The sequence below is a fragment of the Bos taurus genome, chromosome 11, assembly GCF_002263795.3.
Source record: "Bos taurus isolate L1 Dominette 01449 registration number 42190680 breed Hereford chromosome 11, ARS-UCD2.0, whole genome shotgun sequence".
NCBI classification, from domain to species: Eukaryota; Metazoa; Chordata; class Mammalia; order Artiodactyla; family Bovidae; genus Bos; species Bos taurus.
Genome location: NC_037338.1, coordinates 64,041,454 through 64,056,027, shown reverse-complemented (window position 1 = coordinate 64,056,027; position 14,574 = coordinate 64,041,454). Strand labels below are relative to the sequence as shown.

Below are 14,574 nucleotides of genomic sequence, written 5' to 3'. Positions count from 1 at the left end.
AGGGAGGCCTGGCATGCTGCAATTCATGGGGTCACAGAGAGTCGGACACAACTGAGTGACTGAACTGAACTGAACTGAACTGAACTGGAAAATAGTTATAAACCTTTACAGATAAAAATTTTGTGCTCTCTGGAATCTGCTGCAGGTTAATTCTTGAAAGAGACTATGGTGAGTTGATACTTTCTGAGGCAAGGTGATAGATACATAGGAGTTGTTTTTCTATTATTTCTGTTTTTTTAGATTTTTTAATTCAAAGCAAAATTTTAATTAAAATAGTATACTCAGTTCATTGTTAACATTACAATACTTAAAAAATAAAACAGTACAAAAATTTTAAATGTTAAATGATGTCATATGGATGCACCCTAATCCATTATGACTGGTGTCCTTATAGGAGGAGGGAAATACACCAGGGAGCACACACATAGAAAAAGACCATGTGAGGATACAGCATAAGGTGACCAGCTGTAAGCCAAAGAGAGTGGTCTTAGGAGAAACCATCACTACCAAAACCTTGATCTTTCAGCCTCTAGAACGGTGAGAAATAAGTTCCTGTTGTTTCAGCCACCCAGTCTGCAACATTTTGATATGGCCGCCCTAATAGTCTCTATCATTATTATCTGGGCCAAGTCACACTGCCAGCCAAAGGCAGTGGCAGGAGGAGGACCCAGCCTCTCTATGCTCTTCCCATCAATTTCCCCTCTCACGTTTTTGCTCCAAATTCCCTATTGGGTTTCTTATCCTAAAACACTAGTTCCTTATCCAGTTATAAGAGACTAAGATATTAGTCAAGAAAATATTGAAAGTGTAAGAAACAGGAAACTCTGAAAGAAAATCAAGAGTCTCTGTCTCACGGAAGGAAGAAAGTTCTGAAGTGTACACCCTCCGCCTAGCCTGCCACAACCCAGTACGCTCAGCAGATCCAAAGTGGCTATATTGAGGAACCCAGAGGCCAAGGGCCCCCAGGTAACAGGCTGGATCCAATGCACAGGTGATATCTCCTCACCAGAGCAGGATTATCCCAAGGAACCTGACTGGACCTTGATCCATGACCAGACTTCAGCTCACCTCAGTGGCTGCCACAATCGTCTTGCATTTCTGCCCCACCTGAAGCACCATACATACAGGTGAAAAAAACTCCAAATGGTGACAGGGCATATTTGTTCCACAATATGTTATGGAATATATTCCACAATATGTCACCATATGTCCAAATGATGACAGGGCATATTTGTTCCACAAGCAGTTTTGCCCCCTTTATAAAATGAATAGAATCAGTCTTCAAGGTTTCCAGTCCCATTGATTGAAAAATAGGATGTATAACCCATTTAAAATCCACCAGAGCATACAGAATGAGATGGTTGAATAGCATCACCCACTCAATGGACATGAGTTTGTGCAAGCTCCAGGAGATAATGAAGAACAGGGAAGCCTGACGTGCTGCGATCCACGGGGTCTCAAAGAGTTGCCCACAACTGAGCGACTGAACAACAACAAAGGACATACAGAATGGATAAACAACAAGATTCTACTGCATAGCCCGGGGAATTATATTTAATCAGATCAGATCAATCGCTCAGTCGTGTCTGACTCTTTGCAACCCCATGAATCACAGCACGCCAGGCCTCCCTGTCCATCACCAACTCCTGGAGTTTCACTAAAAATATATATATATATATAACTGAATCACTTTGCTATGCAGCAGAAATTAACACAACATTTTAATGCAACTGTGAAAGTGGGCTTTCCTGGTGGTTCAGATGGTAAAGAATCCGCCTGTGAGGCAGGAGACCCAGGTTCGATCCCTGGCACGAAGATCCCCTGGAGAAGAGAATGGCTACCCATTCCAGTATTCTTGCCTGGAGAATTCCCAAGGACAGAGAAGCCTGGTGTGCTACAGTCCGTGGGGCTGCAAATAGTCAGGTACAACTAACATTGTCACTTGTTTTCACTTAAAAAAATTCCACCAAAAATCAACAAATGGTGCTGGTACAACTACATAATCATGTGCAAAAGAATGAAGCTAGACCCTTACCTCACACTGTACACAAAAATTGAATTGACTCTAAATGAATCAAAGACCAAGATGTAAGTTCTAAAACTATGAAAGTTTTAGGAGAAAACATGGAGATAGAGCTTCAGAACCTCAGATTTGCCAATAGATTCTTAGATGTGACATCAAAAGCACAAGCAACAAAAAGGAAAATAGATCAATTAGGCTTCATAAATATGAAAAGCTTTGTGCATCAAAGGAGGATACTATCAAGAAAATGTAAAAGACAATTCACAGAAGGGAAGAAAACATTTTCAAATCATATATCCAATAGATGATTATGTCTAGAATATATAAAGAACCCTTACAATTCAATAAGAAAAAGACAACTCAATTTAAAAATTGGGAAAAGATTTGAGTAGACATTTTGCTCAAGAAGATATACAAATGGCCAATGAACACATGAAAAGATTATCAGTCTCATTAAATCAACAAGAAAATGTAAATCAATGTCACAATAAGATACTGCTTCACACCTACTGGTGATAATAAAAAAATATGGACAGCAATAAGTACTGGCAAGGATGTGGAAAATTCTGAAGACTGATACACTATGGGGAGGGGAGGGGTGGACAATACAATAATGTACTTTCTAAGGCAGTCTGTCAGTTCTTCAAATGCTCAAACATACAGTTACCATATGACTCAGCACTTCCATTCCTAGATATATAACCCAAGAAAAATGAAAATATATGTGCACACAGAAACTTGCACACAAATGTTGAGGCACTATTATTCATAATAGCCAAAAGGTGGAAACAACTCAAATATTCATTAACTGATGAATGCATAAACACAACACAGCATACCCCTGCAGTGGAATATAAATGAAATTAAATATTAAATGAAATGGAAGAAGGAATGAAGTACTGATACATGCTACAAGATGAATGAGCCTTGAAAAATTTGTGTAAATATAAGAAGCCGATGACAAAACCAGATATTATATGATCCCATCTGCTTGAAATGTCCAGAATAAGTAAATCTATAGCGACAAAAAATTGATTAGTGGCTGCCTAGGGCCAGGGGGATAAGAAGTAGGGAGTGGAATTTCCTTTGGGGGTAGTGAAAATGTACTAAAATTGACTGCGATCATGGTTGTGTAACTGTGAATAAAGAGGATTGTACACTATAAATGAGAGAATTGCATGGTATGTGAATTTTATCTCAAGCTGTTCCAAAAAAAAATCCATCCGTCCTCTCAGTGTTCAGATCCCTTTTTCCCAGTATTAAACATTCCATACTTTGTACTTATTGCCCCAGGAGGTCCATTTGTGATGCACAAGTGTGCCTCTATATAGCCGTCCACCTCATGTTCACACTTGCAGTCTTGTGCCTTTGGCCCTCCAGATTCCTGTATAACCACAGTTCTCTTTAACATTCCTCACTAAGGAACATTTTCTTGTCCAGAATTTGATCATCTTTTCCAAGATAACTACTTGATATTTTAATCCTAGATAACAAGTCTGTTTCTAATAAAGCCAGGACGAAAAGGTTAAAGAGATCAAACTTTTATCTGCAGATCTTTTGCTCCAAGCAGACAGATGTCCCAGCTGCAGGTGGCAAATATGTTGCATGAAGAACATACAGCATTTTTCTGTTTCCCTACTTTCAAATACTAACAGTTCTTATATCCAATAATAGACTCTATTTATGAGAATTAAAAACTAAACTGCTGGAGTGGAAGATATGTAAGTAGTCAGTAAGAAAACAGAAAATTAACCTCCCAGCCTATGCTTATAATGAACAATTTCCACACTTGCCAATGGTTAACCATTTCTAAATACTGTGCCTGTTCAAAATTATCTGTCTTTACTGAGCTTCCAAACTCAGTTATTGACTGAACTTTGTGCCAGGGGCATCTGCTCTTTAGCAGTAAACCAGATTATTGTGGTGCCATAAAATATCCCCTTGAATACTTAGTGCAGTTGAAGTAATTCAGCCTCCCTTTGTCAGGCAGAAAAGAGGAATCAAATTAAAACAAAAAACTAAGAAAATAGAATAGGGATTTTGGCTTTTGTTATCTTTTTGTTTTCCTCTCATTTCTCTTAAACATCTCCTTGTTTCACCCCCAAAAATATAACTTCCCTGGAAAAATAATAGAGTGATTTTTCTTTAAAATGAAAAAAAAGGAGACTAGAAACAAATATGCCATCTGTTAACAATGGATATTCTGGATACTGAGAATATGCATACATTTTAATTTTCTTCATTTTAGTTTTCTGTATTTTTAATTGTTCAAAAAAACTTTTTCAATAAACAAAAATTGTAAACATATCCCATGTCTTTCAAAGCTTTGTCATACAACCCCAGTCAAGAAACTACTAATATTTCAATATAATATCCTGGCAGGCTCAGTTCAGTTTACTCATTCAGTCATGTCCCACTCTTTGCAACCCCATGGACAGCAGCAAGCCAGGCCTCCCTGTCCATCACCAACTCCAGGAGCTTGCTCAAACTCATGTCCTTCTAATCGGTGATGCCATCCAACCATCTCATCTGCTGTCATCCCCTTCTCCTCTTTCCCAGCAACAGGGTCTTTTTCAGTGAGTCAGTTCTTCGCATCAGCTGGCCAAAGGATTGGAGTTTCAGCTTCAGCGTCAGTCCTTCAATGAATATTCAGGACTGATTTCCTTTAGGATGGACTGATTGGATCTCCTCACAGCCCAAGGGGGTCTCAAGAATCTTCTCCAACACCACAGTTCAAAAGCATCAATTCTTTGGCGCTCAGTTTTCTTTATGGTCCAACTCTCACATCCATACAGGACTAATGGAAAAATCATAGCTTTGACTAAATGGGCCTTTGTTGGCAAAATAATATCTCTGCTTTTTAATATGTTGTCTAGGTTGGTCATAGCTTTTCTTCCAAGGAGCAAGGGTCTTTTAATTTCATGGCTACAGTCACCATCTGCAGTGATTTTGGAGTCCAAGAAAATAAAATCTGTCACTGTCTCATTTCCCCATCTATTTGCCATGAAGTGATGGGACTTTGGCCACCTCATGCGAAGAGTTGACTCGTTGGAAAAGACCCTGATGCTGGGAGGGATTGGGGGCAGGAGGAGAAGGGGATGACAGAGGATGAGATGGCTGGATGGCATCACCGACTCAATGGACATGAGTTTGGGTGAACTCCGGAAGTTGGTGATGGACAGGAAGGCCTGGCATGCTGTGATTCATGGGGTCGCAAAGTTGGACATGACTGAGCAACTAAAGTGAACTGAACTGATGGGAGTGGATGTCATGATCTTAGTTTTTTGAATGTTTAGTTTTAAGTCAACTTTTTCACTCTCCTCTTTCATTTTCATCAAGAGGCTCTTTAGTTCCTCTTCACTTTCTGCCATAAGGGTGGTGTCATCTGCCTATCTGAGGTCACTGATATTTCTCCCAGCAATCTTGATCCCAGCTTGTGCTTCATCCAGCTCAGCATTTCTCATGTTGTACTCTGCATATAAGTTAAATAAGCAGTGTGACGGTATACAGCCTTGACATACTCCTTTCCCAATTTGGAATCAGTCTGTTGTTCCATGTCCGGTTCTAACTGTTGCTTCTTGGCTTGCATACAGATTTCTCAAGAGGCAGGTAAGGTGGTCTGGTATTCCTGTCCTTTGAAGAATTTTCCAGTTTGTTGTGATCTACACAGTCAAAGGCTTTGGCGTAATCAATAAAGCAGAAGTATTCTGCTTTTTCTAGAATTCTCTTGCTTTTTCTATGATCCTACAGATGTGGGCAGTTTGATTTCTGGTTCCTCTGCCTTTTCTAAATCAAGCTTGAACATCTGGAAGTTCATGGTTCATGCATTGCTGAAACCTGGCTTAGAGAATTTTGAGCATTATTTTGCTAGCATGTGGGATGGGTGCAATTGTGCAGTAGTTTGAGCATTCTTTGGCATTGCTTTTCTTTGGGTGGAATGAAAACTGACCTTTTCGAGTCCTGTGGCCACTGCTGAGTTTTCCAAATTTGCTGGCATATTGAGTGCAGCACTTTCACAGCATCATCTTTTAGGATTTGAAATAGCTCAACGGAATTCCATCACCTCCACTAGCTTTGTTCATAGTGATGCTTCCTAAGGCCCACTTGACTTCTCTTTCCGGGATGTCTGGCTCTAGGTAAGTGGTCACACCATCGTGATTATCGGGGTCCCAAATAAAGAAGAATATGGTAATTTTTCTTCAGAAATCCTTTTGCTACTTTTCAGTAGTCTCTCCTCAACCTACCATCACAGATCTGCTCTCCACTGAAGAATCTATACTCTTCCACATGAGACTCAGAAGTCACCCCTTTGAGATATATTGACATTTTAAAAAATTTTTATTTTGAGATAAATATAGATTCAAAGGAAGTTATGAAGAAATACACAAGCAGGACCTGTATACCCTTCACCTAACCTTCCCACATATTAACATCTTATATAACTGTTGTGCTGTAATGTAATATCAAAAGCAGGAAACTGATGGTACAAACCATAGAGCTTGTTCAGATTTCTCCATACATTGGTGTGTGTATGTTAATCTATGCAATTTTATCACATATGTAGCTTAATGTAACTACCACCACAGTCAAGATACACAACTGTCCCATCACCACAAGACCCCCTTCTTAGCCACATTCACCCCCCTCTCCTCACTCTAACACTGCCAACTCTGGCAACCACTCTATTTCCATTTCTTTTTTTTTTTTTTTAAATGGCATAATCTCCTTGAGGGTTATGCAAGTTTTTGTGTATATGAGTAGTTCTTTTCTTTTCATTGCTGAGTAGTATTCCATAGTATAGATGTACCACAGTTTGTTTAATCATTCACCCACTGAAGGACATTTCTGTAGTTTTCAGTTTGGGGTTATTAATAAATCTTCAGTGAGCATTCCTGCCCAAGTTTCTGAGTGAACATAGTTTTCATTTCTCTGAAACACATGCCCAAGAGTACAAACAGTGTGTTGTATGGTAATTGCATGTTTTATTTTTAAGAAACTGCCAAACTTCTTCAAGAGTGGTTGTATAATTATAATTCCCACCAGCAATGTATGAGTGATCCAATATCCCCACAATCTTGCCAGCATTTGGTGTTATCACTATATTTTATTTATCACTATTTTTGTTTCATTTTAACCATTCTGATAAGTATATAGTGACATCTCAAGTTTTTAATTTGCATTTCTAATGCCTAATGATGTTGAACCTTTTTTCATGTGCTTGACATCTGTATATCCTTTCCAGAAACGTCCATTAATGTTTTTCCTACTTTTTAAATAGGTTGTCTGGTTTTTTATGTTGAGTTTTGAGAGTTCTTTATATGTTCTAAATATAAGTCAGTTTCAGATATATGACTTGCACATATTTTCTCCCAGTCTGTAATTTGTCTTTTTCATTCCTAAGAGTGTTTCACAAAGCAAAAATTTTATTATTGAAAAGGTCCAATTTATCGATTTTCCCTTTATGGATTATGCTTTTGATGTCAAGTCTGGGAACTCTTTGCCTAGTTTGAGATCACAAAGATCTCTTCTTATTTTCTTCTAGAAGTTTTACAGTTTTATGTTTCACGTTTAAATCCAATCCATTTGGAGTTAACTTTTGTATAAGGTGTAAGATTTAGCTCAATATCCATTTTTTTTGCATATGGATATCCAACTGAACCAGCACCTTTTATTGAAAGGCTATCCCACCTCCATTATATCATTTTGGTTCCTTTTGTCAATAATTTTAATTGGGCATATTTGTGTGAATTCATTTCTAGTTTCTCCACTCAGTTCCATTGATCTGTTTTTCTATCCCTCTGCAAATACCACACTGTTCCAATTTAGTTATGTAATAATTCTTAATATCAAGAAGAATAATTTCTCCCACTTTATTACTCTTCCTCAAATTGTTTCTGGCCATTAAAGAGCTTTTCCCTTTGTATATGAATTTTAGCACAAACATATAGTCTACAAAAAGATGTTGCTAAGATTTTGGTAAGAGTTACATTAAACTATAAATCAATATGTCTTCCCTGGTGGCTCAGATGGTAAAGCATCTGCCTGCAATGCAGGAGACCCGGGTTCGATCCCTGGGTTGGGAAGATACCCTGGAGAAGGAAATGGCTATCCACTCCAATACTCTTGCCTGGAAAATTCCATGGACTGAGGAGCCTGGTAGGCTACAGTCCATGGGGTCGCAAAGAGTCGGACATGACTGAGTGGCTTCACTTTCACTTTCATAAATCAATATAGAAAGAATTGATAGCTTTTTTGTGTTGAATCTTCTGATCTACAATATGTCTCTGCAAGTATTTTGATCTTCCAGCAACATTTTGTAATTTTCAACATACAAATTCTGCATGTTTTGTTAAATTTATACCTAAGCACTTCATTTCTTGCAGCAGTTGTGCATAGTGCTGTATTTTCTTCATTGCCAGTACAAAGAAATGCAACTGATTTTGTGTGTTGATTTTATAAAGCTCAGTTTTTAAAGGTTTTTTATAGATTCCTTGGGATCATGTTGTCTTCAGACAGTCTTATTTCTTCTTTTCCAATCTGTCTTCCTTTTATTTCTTGTTCTTATCTTATCACAGAGGCTAGAACTTCCAGAACTACATTGAACAGGAGTAGTGAGGGCAAATATCCTTGCCTTGTTTCCAGTTTTAGAGGGAAAGTACTCAGTCTTTCACCACTAAGTTAGCTGTAGGATTTTTATGAGTTTTAGGAAGTTCCTATCTATTCCTAATATGCTTAGAGTTTTTATTAGGAACAGGTATTAAATTTTGTCTAATGTTTATTCTTCCTCAATTGATAGGATGTTGAGCTAGTGGATTACATTGATTCATTTTCAAATATTAAATTATTCTTGCATACCTATAATAAATATCACTTGGTAATGGTCTATTATTCTTTTTACACAGTGTCAGATTTTATTTGATAATTTTTGTATATAAGTTCTTAAGATATTTTGCATATAATTTTCTTTTCTTTGTGCTCTCTTTGCCTGAGTTTGGAACCAGGATAATATTCACATTATAAAATGAATTGGAAAGTATTCCTTCTTCTTCTAATTTCTGCAGAAATTGTATAAAATTGGTGTTAATACTTCTTTGAATGATTGATAAAATCCTCTCAGTAAAATCATCTCAGCCTGGAGATTTCTTTTTCAGTGGCTATGTAATTGCAAATTCAACTTTAAATTAATTACAGGACTACTTAGACTATCCGTTTAATCTTGGCTGAGTTTTGGTAGCTTGTGTTTTTGAGAAATTGGTCAATTTCTTCTGAGTTTGAAATGTCTGAACATAAACTTGTTTGTAATAATGCCCTATTATCCTTTCAATAACTATAGGATCTGTTGTGATACCCTCTGTTTCATGCTTGTTACTCAGGATTTGTGTGTTTTCTTTTTTATCTGTGTTCTTGCTAGAGATTTATCAATTTTATTAATTTCTTTTCAATGACTAACTTTTGTTTCATTCATATTTTTCTATTTTTAATTTTATTTATTTCAGTTCAGTTCAGTTCAGTTCAGTTGCTCAGTCGTGTCCGACTCTTTGCGACCCCATGAATCGCAGCACACCAGGCCTCCCTGTCCATCACCAACTCCTGGAGTTCACCCAGACTCACGTCCATCGAGTCAGTGATGCCGTCCAGCCATCTCATCCTCTGTCGTCCCCTTCTCCTCCTGCCCCCAATCCCTCCCAGCATCACAGTCTTTTCCAATGAGTCAACTCTTCACATGAGGTGGCCAAAGTACTGGAGTTTTAGCTTCAGCATCATTCCTTCCAAAGAAATCCCAGGGCTGATCTCCTTTAGAATGGACTGGTTGAATCTCCTTGCAGTCCAAGGGACTCTCAAGAGTCTTCTCCAACACTACAGTTCAAAAGCATCAATTCTTCAGCACTCAGCCTTCTTCACAGTCCAACTCTCACATCCATACATGACCACAGGAAAAACTATAGCCTTGACTAGACAGACCTTTGTTGGCAAAGTAATGTCTCTGCTTTTGAATATGCTAGCTAGGTTGGTCATAACTTTCCTTCCAAGGAGTAAGTGTCTTTTAATTTCATGGCTGCAGTCACCATCTGCAGTGATTTTGGAGCCCAAAAAAATAAAGTCTGAAACTGTTTCCACTGTTTCCCCATCTATTTCCCATGAAGTGATGGGGCAGGATGCCATGATCTTCATTTTCTGAATGTTGAGCTTTAAGCCAATTTTTTCACTCTCCACTTTCACTTTCATCAAGAGGCTTTTTAGTTCCTCTTCACTTTCTGCCATCAGGATGGTGTCATCTACATATCTGAGGTTATTGATATTTCTCCCGGCAATCTTGATTCCAGCTTGTGCTTCTTCCAGCCCAGCGTTTCTCATGATGTACTCTGCATATAAGTTAAATAAGCAGGGTGACAATATACAGCCTTGACGTACTCCTTATGCCCTTTATTTCTTCATTTCTCTGCTTGCTTTGGGTCTTCTTTTTCTAGTTTCTTGAGGTAGAAACTTTGATTATTGATTTGAGATCTTTCTTCTCTTCTAAAATAAGCATCTAGTGGTTAAATTTCCCTTGTAGCACCACACCCCAAATTGTTGATATGTTGTGTTTTCACTTTTATTCAATTCTACACATTTTTAAAATTTCTTTTGAAGTTTCCTCTTTGACCCATGAGTTGTTTAGAACTGTGTTGTTTAACTTCCAAGTATTTGGAACTTTTTCTGTTGCATTGGTTTCAAGTTTGATTCTATTATGGTTTAATAATATAAATAATTTCAATTCTTTTAAATTTTGTAGCTTGATTTATGATTCAATATATTGTCTATCTTCTCACATATAGAGATCAAAGTAGAGGTCACTAGTGGGGAGAGGAGGGAGGGGCAACACAGGGATAGGGAAGTGGAAGATACAAATACTGAGTGTAAGATAGGCTCAAGGATGTATTGTATAACACAGGGAATATATTCAATATTTTGTAATAACTGTAAATGGAAAGTATCCTTTAAAAATCACATTAAAATGTTTTTTAATTCTTTTAAAAGAAAGGGAAAAAAAGATATGGTCCATCTTGGCAAGTGTTCCATGAGTGCTTGAAAAGAATGTATATTCCACTATTGTTAGGTGACATATTCTATAAATGTCAATTAGATCCTACTGTTTGATGGTTTGTTCAGGTCTTCTGTAGCCTCTCTGATCTCTGTCTGCTAGTTCTATCAATTGCTGAGAGTGAGATGCTAAAGTCTTCCATTATTGAATATTTCTCTCCATCCTAGTCCCACCATCCACTTCTCTTTCTGGAACTTAATCCCTTGGGTGGCTCAGGCAGAGTAGTCACTCCTTTGAAGATTTCTGGCATTTTAATCCAAACCCCTGAACACTGGTAAAATGTGATTAAACCCAAACCTGGGACTTGCTGGAGGTAGATGCCAGAAGAGATGCTGCTACATAACAAGGCTGAGCCAGGAGGCAGCAGATGAGTCAGTTGAGGCAAAGCGAAGTTAGAGCCAACCAGAAAGCTGTTGAGTTGTGACCAGCCAAATCAAGTAAGTTATTAGCCAAGGTCTTAACCAATAACCAAAGTCAGGAACCAGTCAAGAAGCTCAAGAAGTATCAGGACACAGGAACCTGAGGGGGACTGGTGGGGTCCCATTTCATTTCATCTGAGCCTTGATGGCCTAGGACTACTCTGGAAGTCAAGGAACCCCTTTCTGCATGTACTTTTGGTTTTTAAGGTATCCATAGCTTCTAAAGCAATCCAAAGGGATGAATTGCTACTCAGATCATTTCCAGCATTAGCAACAGAATGATGGGGAAGGTGCATATTGAGGTTTATTTCCTGGATATCCTAAAATCATATTCCATGAGTCTTACTAGATCTGTAGGGCTTCCCTGATAGCTCAGCTGGTAAAGAATCTGCCTGCAATGCAGGAGACCTGGATTCAATCCCTGGGTTGGGAAGAGCCCCTGGAGAAGGAAAAGGCCACCCACTCCAGTATTCTGGCCTGAAGAATTCCATGGACTCTATAGTCCATGGGGTCACAAAGAGTCAGACACAACTGTGTGACTTTCACTTTATTGGATCTGTATATCTCATTACATCATTCTGGTCAGGGACCAGAAATAGGACAGAAATGCCTATTAAAGAAACATTAGGCAAGCTAACATCAAGGAAAGAGTGAGAAAAAAGGAGAGTCTTTAGGAAAAAAGATAAAACCTTTCACAATTTCAACTGGTGACCAGAATACCTAATAATCACCAACTACTTATCTCAGACTTCAAAGAGGCAGAAGACCGGCATTTCCTACAATTTACCACCTTAACCATTTTTTTTTTTAATTTACTTAGCTATTTTTGGCTCTGCTGATTGGGTCTTCGTTGGTTCATGAGCCTTTCTCTAGTTGCGGCAAACCAGAGCTATTCTCTAGTTGCTGTGCACAGGCTGCTCATTGCGTGACTTCTCTTGTTGTAGAGCACAGGCTCTAGAGTGCTCAGGCTTCGGTAGTTGTGGCACGTGAGCTCAGTTGCAGCTCCCAGGCTCTAGAGCACAGGCTCAGTAGCTGTGGTACACAGATTTAATTGCTCCACAGCATGTGGGATCTTCCTAGGCCAGGGATTGAACCCATGTCTCCTGCATTGGGAGGCAGATTCTTCATCACTGAGCCACTAGGGAAACCCCAACCATTTTTAAGTGTACAGTTCAGTGGCATAAGTACATTTACATTGTTTTGCAGCCATCACTATTATCCATCTCTGGAACTTTATCATCTTCCATACTGAAACTCTGTACCCATTCAACGGGCTTCCCTTGTGGCTCAGCTGGTAAAGAATTCGCCTGCAATGCAGGAGACCTGGGTTTGATCCCTGGGTAGGAAAGATCTGCTGGAGAAGGGAAAAGCTACCAATTCCAGTATTCTGGCCTGGAGAATTCCATGGACTATATATAGTCCATGGGATAGCAAAGAGTCAGACGCGACTTAGCAACTTTCATTTCACCCATTCAACAATAACTCCCTGGTTTCCCCTCCCCTAAGCTTCTAGCAACCACAATTCTACTTTCTTAGAAGATTCCCACTCTGATAGACTTTCATATTTAACCTACCAATATTCTGTTATTTGCTTGGCGATAATTGATAATGCTAACAATATTCTTAACCACACTGGCAAACTGCTAGCAACTCTTATCCTTTGACCAACATTCCAACCTATATGACAAGAAACCCAGTTCAAGATCCTGCTGCTTTCCTGCAAGTCTGGGGAGGGATTTGTCCTTAAATGCACACTCTGCCTGCAATCTGGCCTGAAGCAGGACACTCCAAGTAAAGTAACAGCGTCCTGGAAAGAGCTGGAGGCAGAGGCCCTGGGGAGCTGCTCAGTCTTGGGAAACAACAGCCTACCACACCTCACAGCCACTCCGAAGTCAGGCTCTTCTTGGCCTTCCCAAGGCACCACCCCTGGCTCCACTCCAGGCAAGCAGAGGATTCCTGACCTTACCACATTTTGCTCTCTGAGGCCTCAGAATTCCCCCTTTAAAAGGCTTATGGATGGATGTGCTGCCGCAAAGAAGACCCGGGGCACCTTTACAACCCATCACATACCACACATGTCCAAGGAAACATGAAACAGAATGCCCCCACATGAGATGACTGATTTATCACGTATATTTTAAATAAGGCACAAAATCTACACTAAAATAAAGTGGAACCATGGCATTTGCAGAAAAAGCACCAATCCCACCGTCAGTGACAGTCTAAGCACACAGAGCCTGAGCACGGCCTCATCACACTAAGACTCTCTGTAGCGAAAACGTGCTGCTACAATTCAGGACTGGGCCCCCACAATAAAACCGGGACTGTAATTACTATAATGACCTCCCACTGCTATTGTGTCTTTAATTAAGTCTTTATCAGTAGGCATTTGCCACTTAAACCTAACTCACAGTAACTACGGCAGCGTATCATCTACATTTTCACAAAGAATTACTGAATCATATTTCTGTCACAGAGATGAAAGGGAATATTTTCGTTCAAGTGCCATTTGCAGACAACTACATAAAGAAGAATCAAGCTGTCCTTTAGCAGCCCTTCCTGACAAGTGAAACTCAGCGGAGAGATGCCGAGGGGTTTTGTGTATGTGTGCTTTGGCTTCCCCAGTTTATTTTTAGCGCAACTCCATTCCCTGTCTACATAAACTACAGGGGGGAAAATGACACCAAATTAACAACACACTTGATTACGTAAACTGTCTTGAGATGGAAAGAGCTGAGACGCTCACAGGAGGCCCAGAGACTCTGAGTGAGTTGTCCCAAGTCACACAGCGTGTGACTGACCAAGGCAGGTCCACAGCGCAAACCTCCCAGCTAGATGCTCTTCCCAGTGGCCATGAGACCACCCGCGGAGCTGGAAAAACCTGTTTTACCCAGCAAAGTGCACTAGAAGTACCCTGGGCCTAAAGAGACAGCATTCCAGATTCAAGTTTCCAGTCATAATCACTTCCTTACGTCAGCACTAGAGAGAGTGCTCAGATGGCTTTTTGGCAGAGCCCACCCCAGTGGGCCCAAGAACCTCGTCAGAAAAAG

General features: G+C 39.5%; 1 non-coding gene across 1 annotated transcript; it reads left to right on the top strand.

Moving 5' to 3' along the window:
* Positions 1 to 8,034: 8,034 nt before the first annotated feature.
* On the top strand, positions 8,035 to 8,106 carry TRNAC-GCA (transfer RNA cysteine (anticodon GCA)). The gene has a single exon. It is a non-coding gene; the product is annotated as a tRNA-Cys (tRNA).
* The last annotated feature ends 6,468 nt before the right edge of the window (positions 8,107 to 14,574 follow it).